Source organism: Puma concolor, chromosome C2, assembly GCF_028749965.1.
Source record: "Puma concolor isolate L17-30 chromosome C2, mPumCon1.1.hap2, whole genome shotgun sequence".
Lineage (NCBI taxonomy): Eukaryota > Metazoa > Chordata > Mammalia > Carnivora > Felidae > Puma > Puma concolor.
The window spans coordinates 87,315,550-87,331,170 of record NC_141675.1 but is presented as its reverse complement, the minus strand read 5'-3'; the positions used below and the strand labels follow the sequence as shown (position 1 = coordinate 87,331,170).

The 15,621-nt window shown below is 42.3% G+C and overlaps 1 protein-coding gene across 5 annotated transcripts in view; it reads left to right on the top strand.

The window, feature by feature from the left end:
* The first annotated feature begins 6,854 nt into the window (after window positions 1–6,854).
* SENP5 (SUMO specific peptidase 5) overlaps window positions 6,855–15,621 on the top strand; it is a 51,998-nt gene continuing 43,231 nt past the window's right edge. For all 5 annotated transcript variants that reach the window (XM_086675096.1, XM_086675095.1, XM_086675092.1 and 2 more), the window contains exon 1: window positions 6,855–7,033. The gene's annotated coding sequence lies outside the window, so the exon portion shown is untranslated. The remainder of the gene's footprint in view (window positions 7,034–15,621) is intronic.

Genomic DNA, 15,621 nt, shown 5'->3' with positions numbered 1-15,621 from the left:
GGGGGAATGAGAAGAAAAGCTGTAAAAACAAGATAAAAGGGGCCAGTCAGATGCCCAAGGCTGGATTCTCCCCTTGCATACTTTTGGCTTTTGTAATCTTGTTTGTCTCCTCTGTCTACCAACTGCCCAGATAGCATCACTGATAAGGGCCCCCTCCCCTTTTTCTTTTGTCTCTCAACCCCCTACCATCCCAGTCATGAAAGGAGGTGCCAAGGTTTGGGGCTCAGCCTTTGGAGGTGACTCTGCTGGGCCGACACCAATGCGCAATAAACAGTCTTTTCTGATTCCCAGGGTGTGTGTGGCTTGTTTCTTCCTGAGCGCTGAGTACTTGCTGTAACATTACAACCAAGATCAAGAGGAGAATAAAACAAACAAACAAACAAACAAACATGTAAATGAAAAAGAGGCTTAAAGAAAAAATCTGAGGCCTTAGTTGTGGCCTTATGTACTATGTCAGACCAGACTTCCTGAGGTCCTGGCACCAAGTGCCATTTACATGACCATTCAGAGCACTAAAATGAGAACATCCTGAGAGAGGACAACCGAAATTAAAACCCCATAAGCCTTGCGCTTATGTGGAGACAATCACTGGAAATCTGAATGCCCTTGGGGACCTCTATCTGTGAGGGCTCAGATAACCAATGTCCCTGGAAGGGACTAACGGGCCTGGGGCTCTTCATGGTGGCTCCCCTAAACCAACTGTCTATCAGAAACTCAGAGCCTTGGGTAACTCTAAATATAGAAAGAAAACTGATTTCCTTCTTAACATCAGAGCTACCTTTTCGTCCTCCTGTCTACCCCAGGCCAACTATCCAAATGCAGCATGACGGTTAGAGGCATCTTCAGAAAACTAAATTTTTCTCTCAGCCCCTGGGATGTATATGGGGAAACCTAATGTTTTCTCATTCTTTCCTGATAATGTCAGAGAGCCTTACTCCGTTTCTAGAAAGGGACACTATAACTAAATTAGAGAGACTATGGTGGTGCTAACGCCAGGACAGAAAACATTTATGTGAGTTTTTGGAAATTACTGGATATTGTAGGCTATAGTTACCAGGGTTCAGGAAAATAGTTTGCCTGCTATATCATTTATTAAAGGAGACTCAATCCCACCTACTCTCCCCTCCCCGCAAAATAAACTGCAGTCTGACTCATAGACACTATTTGCAGCCCTTGGAATGATTACAAACAGAACAGGCCAGTTACTATTACCAAGCTCACAGAGCTAAAAGATCATTAAAAGACAGCATCAGGCCTTTTATTTAGGGAGGGACAAAACGTATCAAATGGTCCAAAGGATGTTTACTGGAAAAGAATTTGTCAAGGACAGTTCAGCAAGTAGTAGCAGCCTGTGAAGTATGTCTTAGAAACAATCCTCTCAACCACAAACTTGCTCTCCCAGGCAATCAAGAAACTGGAGGCTATCCAGGAAAGACTAACAATTAGGTTTCACTCATTCAAGGTCAAAGAGATTCCAACATCTGTTGGTATGGGTTAATACTTTTACTAATTGGGTAAAGGTCTTCCCCTACAAAACAGAAAAGGCACAAAAAGTAATAAAAATTCTGCTTTATAAAATAGTACCCGGGGCGCCTGGGTGGCTCAGTCGGTCAAGCGTCCGACTTCGGCTCAGGTCGTGATCTCACAGCTCATGGGTTCGAACCCTGCGTCAGGCTCTGTGCTGACATCTCAGAGCCTGGAGCCTGCTTCTGATTCTGTGTCTCCCTCTCTCTCTGCCCCTTCCCCACTCGCATTCTGTCTCCGTCTCTCTCAAAAATAAATACACATTAAAATAATACCCAGGTTTGGCTTACCTAAAAATTTGCAAATTAACAATGGTAAATGGCTCCCTGACTCTTTCTCTAGTAGAACTCCAGGCTCTTGGAAAAGTTTTACACCTCAAAATAAAGCAAACTGTCTGCTTATACTCAGCAAACCTCTAAATAATAGCTAACAAGCATTAGATGCTTAAAATTTTCTTTTAATTAAGTTAGGGCCAAACTCTTGGAAATAGAGCCACCATTGATTACTTACTGCTCCTACTCCTCCAGCACCTGGGGTACGAGAGATTCCCTGACATATGTCACTGACAAAGTCAGGGTCTCTCCTAGATTGTTTGACAGGTTTAAAAACTGGAGACATTTTAAGGTGCCATCTTGTTGGTCAGTATAATCTCTACTTTGTGTTTTTCTCTTCGTGTCTGCTAATGTTTATGCCGCCTCATGCCTGCCAGCCTTCCTGTAGAACCACACCGTGGGCCACTCGACTGACCCTAGGGTAGACTCTAACTGCTGTATCCCCACACCATCCCTTATCAGCTTGAAGGAGCCAATACGGTCATCGTCCCTGTTCCCTAATAGCAGTTACAGGCCCTATTCCAGGGGAGAAATACATAAGAAAAGGGTTAACACTAGGCAGGGAGAGATAGGGACCTTCAGGGAGGCAGACTGCAGCTGTAAGTGGGAGGCTAAAGAAGCAGATGGGATTCTCCCTTTTATAAAATCCTTTATGGGTGCCCTCCCCCCATTATCAAGGGCATAAGCGGGGCATCTAAATGAGATAGGCAAATTAACCCTAAGGCAACAGATGCGGGCCTTGGCTCTACCTTAACCACCTTATACCACTGGGTCAGGGAGCAGTTACCTGTGAGTCTGACCACAGACGCTCACCTCTTTAAACCAGGAGATGCTGTATGGGTGAAGGAATAGAATGTCCAACCCCTACAGGGGCCTGTTCACTGTCATTTTGTCCATCCCTACTCAGTAAAGGTAGCCAAAATGGGTCCCTGGATTCACTACAGCAGAGTAAAGCTGGCATCTCGAAACTGGGAGTGCATTCCTGATCCATCAACGCCATGCAAGCTGACCATATGGGAGAAGCAGTCTGCAACTCCAGAGGCTCCAGGAGACTACAGCCTTGCTTTAGTCACTCCAGAAGCTGACTAATCTACACGTGGCAGGAGCTTGACAGTTTCAAGCTGTCCGATGAAACAAAAGACTGTCCTTATTTTCTATATGTTTCCTTACTGTGATGCACTGTCGCATCTTGTTTCTCGTTATTATTACGATTCTTGCTCTACTCTTTGCCATAGGATTGGCCAAGGCCACCCTGGCTGGCTGAAAATGTAGTGAGAGGTTTCTGTTAACACTCACCTTCTTTTTGTGGATAGGATACTTCGTTGGTACCAACATGGGGAAACAACGGCCATAAGAGACTAGAAAATTAGATCCCCACAAACCTTATGGTAAAACAAAATACCCCAGTCCTACTACTGGGGTTTGGCTTCTCAAAAGCTCAATTATTGGGAAAAACTGTTTTCCCTAGCAGGGAAAAAGTTCATTGTTGTCTTTGTTAAAAACTTAACATGCCTAGGCCAAAGATTTTATAACTCAACTGCTAAAAAACCCCGATGGTGGGGGACCCCAGATCACCTTGAGCCAGATCTCCACCCCTTGTCTAACTTCTCTCATCTCTAAGAGGCCTGGAACAATGTCAACGCAGCCATCAAATGGCAGGGCCCAGGTGGACCAAACTAATATGTGGAAGGACAGCCTATATAGTACTTCCCTCAGTCTGGTCAGGATCATGCATGTGTGCTGGAAACTATTCGTCCATCTTCCTGCTCCCACTTGCCTGAGGGAAACATTTGGGAGGCTTTTTTTAAAATTTTTTAAAAATTAAAAAAAAATTTTTAAATATGCAAGAACTCTATTTTGTTCTTATAAAATCTTCCTATTTTTTTCTGTAAAAATCGAAGAGTAGAGCTTTCCAGTAAAACCTTCAGCAATGATGGAAATGATTTATATTTTTGTCTTCCATTATGGTAGCCTTTAACCACATATAGTTATTATGCATAAAAAATGCACCTAGGGGCGCCTGGGTGGCGCAGTCGGTTAAGCGTCCGACTTCAGCCAGGTCATGATCTCGCGGTCCGTGGGTTCGAGCCCCGCGTCGGGCTCTGGGCTGATGGCTCAGAGCCTGGAGCCTGTTTCCGATTCTGTGTCTCCCTCTCTCTCTGCCCCTCGCCCGTTCATGCTCTGTCTCTCTCTGTCCCAAAAATAAATAAAGGTTAAAAAAAAAAAAATTAAAAAAAAAAAAAAGAAATGCACCTAGTGTAACTGGGGAACTGAATTTTAAATTTTATTAGTTTAAATTAAAATAGCCACATGTGGCTGGTGGCTATTTTTTTTATAGTACACTTGTAGAGTATTTAACCCTAAAGGGAAAGCAAACTAGTATTTTTTTAGGGACTTTAAGATCGGATGGATCCCACTACATGGCTCTAGGCCTATGACTAACTCTACCTTCCGTCTTTTCATTTATAAAAATAGAAAAATCCCCATATCAAGGGTTTGTTGTCAAAGTAAAATGTTATATCCATAAAATGTTGAGTACATGGTAAGAGCTCAATTATGGTTATCATTTTTTTTTAATCTCCTAAAAAGTCTACCAAATCATGGATGGGAAAATTATGCAGAAGGGTTTTGTAGTGAGGAATGAATCTATATAAATGTCTAAGTCTAAAGAAATGTGAGGATTTTGGTTATAAACTGAAGGTATTACTTATACTTTGGGCATTGTAGACATGCTATAACTGAGTTTTACAAGTGACTTTTCCTTCCAAATAGGACATAGTAGGTTGTAACAGGACAATTTTCCTCCTACAACAACCTTAGAAAATGCAGAATAAGTTAAAAATATCATAGTTTAAAATGTATCAGAGAGCTGTGAAGTAAGAAGGACTTGTTATCTAACTTTAGGTAAACAAAAACTCCAGAGAGGGGAGAGCCCTTGTAAGGTGAGTTGATAATCACTAGCTGTTTTTTTTTTTCTGGAAACATTTGCTGATTTTAGGGACAGGCTGGGAATCAGTCTTAATCTAGGCAGAGGCAGCCTATGGGGGCAAAGAAAACCCAGAGGAACTTTTAGTGGGCTACTGGGACTGACTGAAAGCAGAAGCGCCCCCATGCATACCTAGTTTTCCATGTAGGGCATTTTCTGAGTTGAGACCTGCTTGGGAGGCTATGGGACTGAACCAAAACTTAAAAAAAAAGTCATGGTACTTAGGAAACCATACCCCATTAGAGGGACATGGCCTCCTCAAACACATGGCTAATTTCTCTCTTTTTTTTTTTTTTTTCCAGCTCAGCAAGACATTTCTCATATTTTGAAGCACAATTGGTTGGAGGCTAAAGAACTAAGCTCAAAGCCCCAGAGGAATGAACTGGAAGTACTATAGTCTTTTAGGGCCTCATGAGGAAACAGATTTTCTATCAAAAACTTGAGCTACACCTGAGGGATGAACAAGAGGTAGAATGACTATAGGAAGACAAACTTGCCAAGACCCGTCTCAATCCCTGATTAGACTCCGAGGACTAGCCCCTCTCTACCAACCTAACAGAGGGAAGGGGGAATCCTCACCAGTAGATGATATCATGTGGTGGCTCTACAATCCTTTTATGTACACAAGAAAATAATACCTACCGAGCATGTGAAGTGGCAGGAAAATATGACAGATAATTAAAAGAGAATAATGAATCACTGAACTAGACCAAGGATGATCAAAACATTGAAGTTAGCAAACAAGGTCGGAGGGAGGAAAAAACAAACAAACAAAACATGATAAAGAAAACAGAAGGAATGATGAACAAAATGAAAAGCTGGAGATTTTCATCAGATATAAAATCTACATAAAATGTATAAAACAATCAAAACCCTGAATATACATTATTAAAAATTAAGAACTCAGTCTATAGATTTGACAAATGACTGAAGATCACAGAAGAGAGAATTAGGAAACTCAAAACAATAGGACAATAGAAAACATTCAAATTGAAGCATCAAGTGAGAAGAAAGATGGTACAGAGTGTTAGAACACATGATGTACAAGGTCAAATAGTCTTACACATGTAATTGGAATCTCAGAGGAAAGGAGGGAATGAAGCAAAAACTCCAGTTGAAGAGACCATGCCTGAGAATTTCCTACGGGGCGCAGGGCCCCAAGCACCCCACCCTTAATACTCATTTGTATCCACCTCCATTCTATTCCAAATCGAATGTCCAAAATGGAATTCACTTTCCACTATACATCTGCTATATTTTCTGTCTAGACATTGTATTATCCATTTACGACTCCCCCAAATTAGATTGAGGGCTTGCAAGATAAAGACGTTAAAAAAAAATGTTGAGTGACTAGTGCCTCAATGTACCAGGCTGAAGCCACTTTTCTCTCTTCATAAGAAATAAAGTAACAGTTTTACTGAACACCTACTAAGCAAGCACTTGTAGGTCAGACTGTTCGGTGCTGGGGCTATAACGTTAATAAGACCCCGGCTCTCCAGGGGAAGTGTTCCCTCAGAGGCGGAGCACAGATGAAGAGGCACATTACTATACCAAGGGGTAAGATCACGGAAAAACCAGAAAAGAAAAGTTTGGGCCACGCCTTAAAGTGCATCCAGAACAGGAATGTGGTCTTTCGCTTTGGGCCAAAGGGAAAAAGGGATTAGCGGAGGGAGCGGCCATATAGTAGTTGTGGTCTGCCTTGGCCCTTTTGGGGTTATAAAGGTGCGAGGGGGCTGAACAGAAAAGTCTCAAAGCAGCCCTGCCGAGCCTCTACAATTTCCAGGTACTGTTTCTACCAAACCCCTCCCTTGCAGAGGCGCGGGTAAGAGTCCCCGTGGCGCGGCAGGACGCGTCAAGCGCACGTCTCGGGGGGCGGGGAAACGCGCCGCCGGAAGCGGAGGGAAGGCGGAGCCACGCCCCCAGCGCCAGCCTGCCACTCTCTCTTCCGCTCCCCGCACGGGGCACGGGCGGGGCTGAGGCGGAAGGGCACGGAAGGAGGTGACGATGTAAGTGAGCGCCGGCGTCGCGGCGGAGGCTGCAAAGGAAGCTCGGTGGCCGTGGCCGCTGTGAGCAGGCCGGACACCTCCTCACTGTCTGGGGTTCCCTAGAGCTGGCGAAGGCGGGGCCTTAGTCTGAGCTGCGGCAGTATCTGAACCCGCGGTGGGGCAGGTGCCGGCAGCGAGCGACGTAGGTAAGTAGGTGCCCGGTGTCAAATCGGGATGACTTACGGACCGGGCTTGCTGGCCATTCCCGCGCCAGAGCGCGCCAGCTCAGCACCCCGGCCTGGAGGCCTCGAGCGCTGCCCTCCCCCACGCCCGAACCGGAGGCAGCAAATTTCTCCTTGAGCGCTGCTCTGCCTTTCTGGGGGCCGGAAGGGAGCTTGTCCCGAGGGACCTCTGTCCTCCCCTTTTTCTTTCCAGTTTGAACTGTACGACGTAGAAGCGGAGAAAGCTAGGGCCCCTCCTGAGGCCGGGGAAAGGTTTGAGAGGAAGAGCTGCTGTTAGAGGTCCTCCCGCTGCTGCCGTTTTGAAAGCCGAGAGTTTATGTTTGTTCGGACAGTTCTGCTTCCTTCCTGCCTTTGGTTCCTTCCCCCCGCACACTCTTAAGACCCTGTTGTAGCGAATGTGTGTGGCACAATTAAACATTAGGATGGTGGGAAATCTGTTTTCTATGAGGCTTTCTGTTTTTCTGTCTATGCTGGGCAGTATCAACCCCCTTTCCACTGGGCCACTCTGTTGGGGGAGGAGAGACGCAGAGAGGATGTGGGAAATGAGGGTTTTGTATTTAAGTCGGAAGAGCGGAGTTAAAATCCTAGCCTGCCATTTGTTAGTGGTTTTAATCTCGTGTTAGACACTTAGACATTTTTAACCACATGTAAAGCGGAGCTTCCTTATACCTACATAAATACCTGGGAGAATGAAGAGAAGTGAAAAAAGCAGAACATCAGCCATTAAACGTTTTGGATTTAAGAATATCCTGGACATTTAATGGTAGGTTCTTAATTACATCTTTTACTCAGAATAACTACACTTGCTATGGAGGAGGGGACCAGAGGAGAAACTAGTATCTTATGTGGTTAGAACCTAACTGTGGGCTCTACTTTGGGTTGGGCAGCATTAGGACGAGGTCAGACTCTCCTAGCCAACCAGATGTCTCATGTTTAATGATAAGCATTATTGGTATATGAGGAATAACCTAAATCAGTTTTGCTCCTTACTCAAGATTGTTTTGTCCAGTGGGCCCTTTCTAGGATAAAAAGCTGGAAGGGCTTTATTTACTTACACCTTGGCCGGCTTTAGAAGAAATTCTTTGCACATCTTTCTGAGGACCCCTCACTCTGCCTCTAAAACACTTCGTGTTAATTGAAAATGTGCAGAGAATAAGAACAAGAACTTGACCTTTTGAGTGGCTGGACGTTACAGTCCTGAGTTAATCTGAGGAGCTGCCCTTTCTCTGTATTGGAGAGAGTAGAACATACCCCACTCTGAGGTTTAGTTTTTCTGTGTTTTATTTATTTTTGAGAGAAAGTGTGAGTCGGGGAGGGGCAGACAGAGAGGGAGACACAGAATCCAAAGCAAGCTCCAGGCTCTGAGCTGTCACCTCAGAGCCCGACGTGGGGCTCGAACCCAAGAACCGTGAGATCATGACCTGAGCCGAAGTTGGAGGCTTAACTGACTGAACCACCCAGGTGCCCCTGAAGTTGAGTAGACCCGAAGTTAGAGAAGTGTTTGGGGAGGAGCGAGCGGATATGCAGCCAAGTGATTTGAGTAAGTTGCACCTGTTCTTACAGTTGCTTGCTCAGACAGATTAAGGATGCTTCCTTTTCCTTAATGGAACATGACAATGGCTGCCATGCAGTATGTAGCCAAGTGCACTCTTCAGTTCCTTTGACACAGAATTGTCAGTTGGGAATTTTAGCTCATGGACACGAAAGGGACCTTGAGGGTTATCTAATCCAGTGGTTCCAAACCTGGCTGGGCATCGGCTGGGGTAATTAAAACAAAACCCCAGGTGCCTGGGTGGATCTGAAGTGGCACATGGGTATTTGTGGTCTTTAAATAGCTTCTCAGGTGATACTCAAGTTTTGAAAACCCAGATCTAGAGCAGGTTTCATATATTAGTTTATAAACAGGCTCAGAGATGAAATGTAATGTCCAACTAATTTGTTGCCTTCTATACCTTTTTAATTTTTTTCTTTCTCTTCCTTTCCTTAACAAATCACTTTACTTGAATCAGTAGTACTCTTTTGTACCACCTTGAGCCCAGAAGATAAGTCCTTTAAGTCAGTGGCTCAGTATAATTCTGTTTTTGTAGTTTCTTATGCATTAACACTCCTTAAAGCTCTTTGATGAAAGTATTAACTTTTACAATAAAGTTTCTTACTAAATGTTGCTTAGGTTTGTTTTTTGGCGTAATTATATAAAGGTTATATCACTTTGTAAATCAGCTTTTTAGTAGGCTTTTATGCCAAGCTTTCACAAACCATGGAAAAATTCTATTTAAGAAAATTTTGCTGTTGTTCTCACTTATCATAAACCCAGTCAACTATACACAGACTTTTTTTTTTTAAACCCCTTCCTCTATCCTCATATGTACTCGTATATATGACCACTCTGTCATGAAACACATGAAACACAGTTTGAGAACTGGGCTCTAAACATCTCTAATTGCCTTATAAACACCTAATTTAACTAGAGGCTCTTGGTATTTAAGCTTGTCCTTGAATTTTTAGTCCCTTTTCTTTTCTTGGTTAAGTTGTAATGTGTCACTGGTTTAAAGAATTTGATGGGGTGCCCAGGTGGCTCAGTCGGTTGAGTGTCTGATTTCAGCTCAGATCATCCATGATCTTGTAGTTTGTGAGCTCGAGCTTGGCATCTGGCTCTCTGCTCTCAGCTTGGAGCCTGCTATGGATCCTCTGTCCCCCTCTCTCTCTGCCTCTCCCCAACTCACTCACTCTCTCTCTCTCTCTCTCTCTCTCTCTCTCAAAAATGAATAAATATTTAAAAATTTTTGATAGATGCCTGGAAAGGGTCAACTGATTAGGCGGTAACAGTATTTCATGTGTATTTTTCTTATAGTGAAAACCTCTTGACTATTTATTTTTTGTAATATTTTCAGAATTGCTAAGGTAACGAGGCAGAGTTGAACATTCTCTTTTAGGGAGATATACTCATTCTCAAATTATTCTTCAGTAACCTCATTGCTTTAGTATTTCTGTTCTGTGTTAGTAGGAGAGCCACAAATAGACCCTACATCACAAGTCCATAGGATGCTGAATTATTTTCTAAAAGTGACCCTGTTTATTAGCATGTTAACTTCCTACAACCAGATGACAAAGGGCATTCTAAATTTGCTAATTAAAAAAAACATGTTAACAGGGGTGCCTGCCTGGCTTAGTCAGTAGAGCATGCAACTCTTGATCTTGGGGTCATGAGTTCAAGCCCCACATTGGGTGCAGAGATTACAAAAATAAATATTTTTTAAAACCCCCAGGTTAACAGATATGTAGTCTGTGAATTCAAGTCTAGAGAAACATGATATGTGTCTGAGATGAAAAGCCGTTACTGAGTCTCCAAATTTTTTTATTTTTGTGGCTGAAATACCTTAATTCTGAGGTTTTAAAAATTGTTGAATTTCAGGGGCGCCTGGGTGGCGCAGTCGGTTGAGCGTCCGAGTTCAGCCAGGTCACGATCTCGCGGTCCGTGAGTTCGAGCCCCGCGTCGGGTTCTGGGCTGATGGCTCGGAGCCTGGAGCCTGTTTCCGATTCTGTGTCTCCCTCTCTCTCTGCCCCTCCCCCGTTCATGCTCTGTCTCTCTCTGTCCCAAAAATAAATAAATGTTGAAAAAAAAAATTTTTTTTAAATTGTTGAATTTCATATTTTTACAGCAAAATTTTCAAGTTAGAGGTACTTAAGAAGGATAAATCTGAACCCATGGTTCCAGTTTTAGTCTAAACTGATATTACAGGTTTAACATAGAAACCAAGGTGGGCTGAGGGTAATAACAACTTGAAGACCCGGTGAAAAGTGGAGTTTAATAGAAGTCATTTGCTGGTCTTTGAGGCAGTCTTCTATGTCTGTGAGGACTTGAGAGCATAATGGGATACCATTTGTTTTAATTAAAAATTTTTTTTTAATGTTTATTTTTGAGAGAGAGAGAGAGCAAGCAAGCAAGCAGGGCAGGGCAGAGAGAGAGAGAGGGAGACACAGAATCTGAAACAGGCTCCAAACTATGAAATGTCAGCACAGAGCCCAGTGTGGGTCTCGAACTCGTGGATGGCAAGATCATGACCTGAACTAAGTCGTATGCTCAACTGACTGAGCCACCCAGGCACCCCTAATTAATTTTTTTTTATTTTGAGAGAGAGTGAGCAAGGGTGGGGGAGGGGCAGAGAGAGAGAAAATATCTCAAGCAGGCTCTGCACTTCTGCACTGTCAGAGAGGAGCCTGATGCGGGCTACAACCTACAAACTGTGAGATCATGACCCGAGCCAAAATCAACAGTTGGACGCTCAACTGACTGAGCCACCCAGGCGCCCTGAGATTTGTCGATTTTAGAGCACACTGGATGGACTCTTATTAGAGAACCTTCAGTAGCAGTATCTTTGGCTTTCCTTTTGAGCAAGTTAGATTCCTCAAAAAAGAATCTTCAGGGGCACCTGGTTGGCTCAGTTGGGGTTGTAAGTTTGCAACTCTTGATCTTGGGATGGTAAGTTTGAGCCCCACAGTGGGTACAGAGATTACTTAAAAATAAAATCTTAAAAAAAAAAAATCTTCAGATCTCCTGCTTGGAGCTTTTAAGCTGGCTGCCAGCAGTCTGGTAGCTAACCTGAGTGAAGGGATAGAGATTTTAGCCCTTAGTGTGTAAACTCTTTATGTTTGGTTAACTATTTTCAGTATGATACCCATATTCTTTTTTTTTTTTTTTTTTTTTTTAATTTTTTTTTTCAACGTTTATTTATTTTTGGGATAGAGAGAGACAGAGCATGAACGGGGGAGGGGCAGAGAGAGAGGGAGACACAGAATCGGAAACAGGCTCCAGGCTCTGAGCCATCAGCCCAGAGCCCGACGCGGGGCTCGAACTCACGACGGCGAGATCGTGACCTGGCTGAAGTCGGACGCTTAACCGACTGCGCCACCCAGGCGCCCCATGATACCCATATTCTTAACTGGGCCAGGAATCCATTGTTTTACCTTCTAGAGCTGCAGTGTCCAATATGGTAGCCAGTAGCTACATGTAGCCACTTAAATTTAGTGATTAAAATTAAAGAGTAAATACCTCATTTGAACCAGACACATCTCAAGTGGTCAGTAACCATATGTGTCCAAAGGCTACCATGTTGGATAAGGCAGATATAGAATATTTCTGTCATTGCAGAAGTTTCATTGGACAGCACTGTTCTCGTATAGAAAATAATTCTCCATACTTGTGTAAAGGTGAGATAGGGGTAGTTGGCTGGTTTTGTGGAGAGTAGGAGGTTATCTAAATGATTTGGTCTCATTTTTAGCACCATGTTTACACCTCTCTCATAAAACCTGATGCTGCCAATTCCTGATCTGTTTTGAGGCACTGTTGCATAAACTGGATTGCTTCCCCTTTGCGAACTTGAGATTAACTTTTTTCAGTCTTTAAGTCAATCTGCGTTCCAAGTTCCAAAAGGTTTTGTTGTCCCCTCTTCCATTTTGTGTATATATGCTTTAAAAAAACCCAAAACCTTTTTATCTATACATTTCATTGTATATAATTCATATTTTAAAAAATAAAGTTAAAATAATGTTTTATTTTCATTTTAATGGGATTTTGGAGGGAGTAAGAGTAAAATGTGTTCAGTCTGCCATCTTTTTCCATAAGTATAGTATGGAGCATTCATATATGAACAACTGTCTCCGTTAAAAACAAAACAAAACAAAACCCCCTACCCTGTCTATCTCGTATTTACTTGGGCTTCTTGGGCAGTTTTATATATTGTCTTCTTCAATCCATCTTGGTTTTTGTTCTCTCCATTCTATTAAAATTTGACTTACAAATGTCATGAGAATCAAATGGAGACTTTTTAATCCTTATCTTGCCTTTTTTGTTTTGTTTTGTTTTTTGTTTTCTAAGTAATCTCCACACCTAATATGGGGCTCAAGCTCACAACCAAGATCAAGAGTTTCATGCTGTACTGACTGAGCCAGTCAGGTACCCCAGTCCTTATTTTGCTGGAGCTCTCAACAGCCTTTGACCATTTCTCTTCTTCTGGAAACTTTCTCTAGCTTTCCTGATACCACATTAACCTGATTTTCTACCTATTTCTCTGATCATTCCTTGTCATTTTCCTTTGCTAAGTAGTCTTCCTTTATCTCACTCTTACATCCCAGAGTTCCTCTGAATACTGCCCTAGGGTGCATTTGCTTTTACCTTTTACAGAGTCTCCCTAGGTGAGTTTATCAGTTTCTGTAGCTTTAGTTATTATAAGCTGATGGCTTAAACTATAATTCCTGTGGTATCCTTTTTTTAGACTTCCTGACCTGTATATCCAGCAGTATACATCCAGATGAATTTCCTACAGTCACCTCAAGTCTACCATGTCTAAAACTAAAGACATAGCCAGTATAACCTTCCTTCAGTCTTTCTCCATTTGTTCCATGTAAATTATACAGCCATCTACCCAGTAGCTCATACCAAAACTCTTACTCCTCTCCCTCCACACAGTCTTCTAAAAAGTCTCAAGATTGATTCACTTTGCTATTTCTTTCCATTGTCTCTTAATCTGAGTGACTTTGCACCTTGCCTATATTTACCTGCAACAGCCTCCTAACAGGTTTCCTTTGCTATGGCCTTCTCCCAGCCATTCTGTACACGGCAGGTAGAATGATCTTTGTAAGTATACAGATCAGGTCTTGTACCCCTCTTTATATTTTAGTGGCTTGACACTACCTTTATGTTAAGTAGCAGCACCATTAGTTTACATTTTCTATTCTCCGGGTCCTCCTCCAAGTGATCCTGAAGTTTCTTTCATTTCCTTTGAATACTGCATTCACTGTACTGGGCTTTTGTTGATCTGTTCCCTTTGCCTAGTAACCATTTATCATCCTTTGTCTCAGCTTAAAAATAATTTCTTCAGAGAGGTCTTTCCTCCTGACCCTTTGCCAGAATAATACTCTGTTGTTGTTGTTTTTAACATAGAGTGCAAGTGGGGTGAAGGGGAGAGAGGGAGAGAGAATCCCAAGTAGGTTACATGCTGTCAGTGTGGAGCCCGATGTGGGGCTTGATCTCAGGAACTGTGAGATCATGACCTGAGCCAAAATCAAGAGTTGGATGTTTAACTGACTGAGACACCCAGGTGCCCCGTCCCATAATACTCTCAATTTGACCTTCTATTCATTACATTTGTGAATACCTGTTCAAATGACTCTCACATTAGACTATAATAATTTTTTGAACACTCATATGTCATCATATTTGTAAAAACTCACTTATTGAATTGAAATTTGAAAGATGTTTGTATATCTTTATAACTTCAGCATTATTGGTGATATAACCACCACCAAGAAATACGTTAGAATAACTTTTTAAGGTACAGTTCAGATAGTTTCTCTAATTTGGGCAGGACTTTTAAGATCTTAATTATACATTTTTTTACCCCCTTCTTCAGTCTAGATTTGTTATGGGCTCATAATTATGTAGCTCTGTGTGTTTTTAGAATAAAAAATATCTTATAGGGGTGCCTGGGTGGCTTACTCGGTTAAGCATCTGACTGTTGATTTTGGCTCAGGTCACACTCTCCCGGTTTGTGAGTTTGAGCCCTGCATCAGGCTCTGTGCTGACAGTGGAGAGCCACCTTGGGATTCTCTCTCCCTCTCTTTCTTTCTCTGTCCCTTCCCTGCTTGTGTTCGTTTTCTCTCTCTCTAAATAAATAAATAAACAGACAAACATCTTATTAAGATTTCCCAGTGATTATTACATTTAAGTATTAGGAAGAGTAAATTCCAGATCTCCTTTTATTGTTGGTAGTGCACAATGAGAATGTATTTGGATTTCATATTAATTTATTTTAATTTCTTTTTCCATTGATAAAGGGACACCTGGGTTGCTCATTTGGTTTAGTGTCTGACTTTGGATCAGGTCATGATCTCATGGTTTGTGAATTTGAGCCCTGCATGGGGTTTGGTGCTATCAGCACAGAGCCTGCTTCAGATCCTCGCACTCCTTCTCTCTCTGACCTGCCCCACCACCCAAAAAGAAATAAAACCTAAAACAACAACAACAACAACAACAAAAACCTTAAAAAAAAGTAAAATATAATACCCTAAACAGAGGTTCCCAAACTTTCTTTGTTTACTGCCCCCCTTAGTGTCTTTTTCATAGTATCCTTAGGCCTAATAATTAAATAACTAGTAATTTATTAAGTAATTAGATCTAAACAACTTAAGTACTTATAGTCTAGCAACCCAATAGTTGTTTAAAAAATACACATCAGGAGCTGAGTGGCTCAATCGGTTAAGTGTATGACTTCATCTCAGGTCATGATCTCGGCAGTTTGTGGGTTTGAGCCTCACGTCATCGGGCTCTCTGCTATCAGCATGGAGCCTGCTTTGGATCCTCTATCCCCGCCCTGTACTCCTCCTCCACTGATTCTCTCTTCCTCTTTTTCAAAATAAATAAACTTAAAAAAAATTCTTTTTAAATACACATCAGTTGAAAGACAATATAGTATTTTTATTTCATTCTTAAATAATCAATTACCCAATGTACTGGTTGGGCACTAGAGAACTTCTCAAACCTTGGAATCATTAGA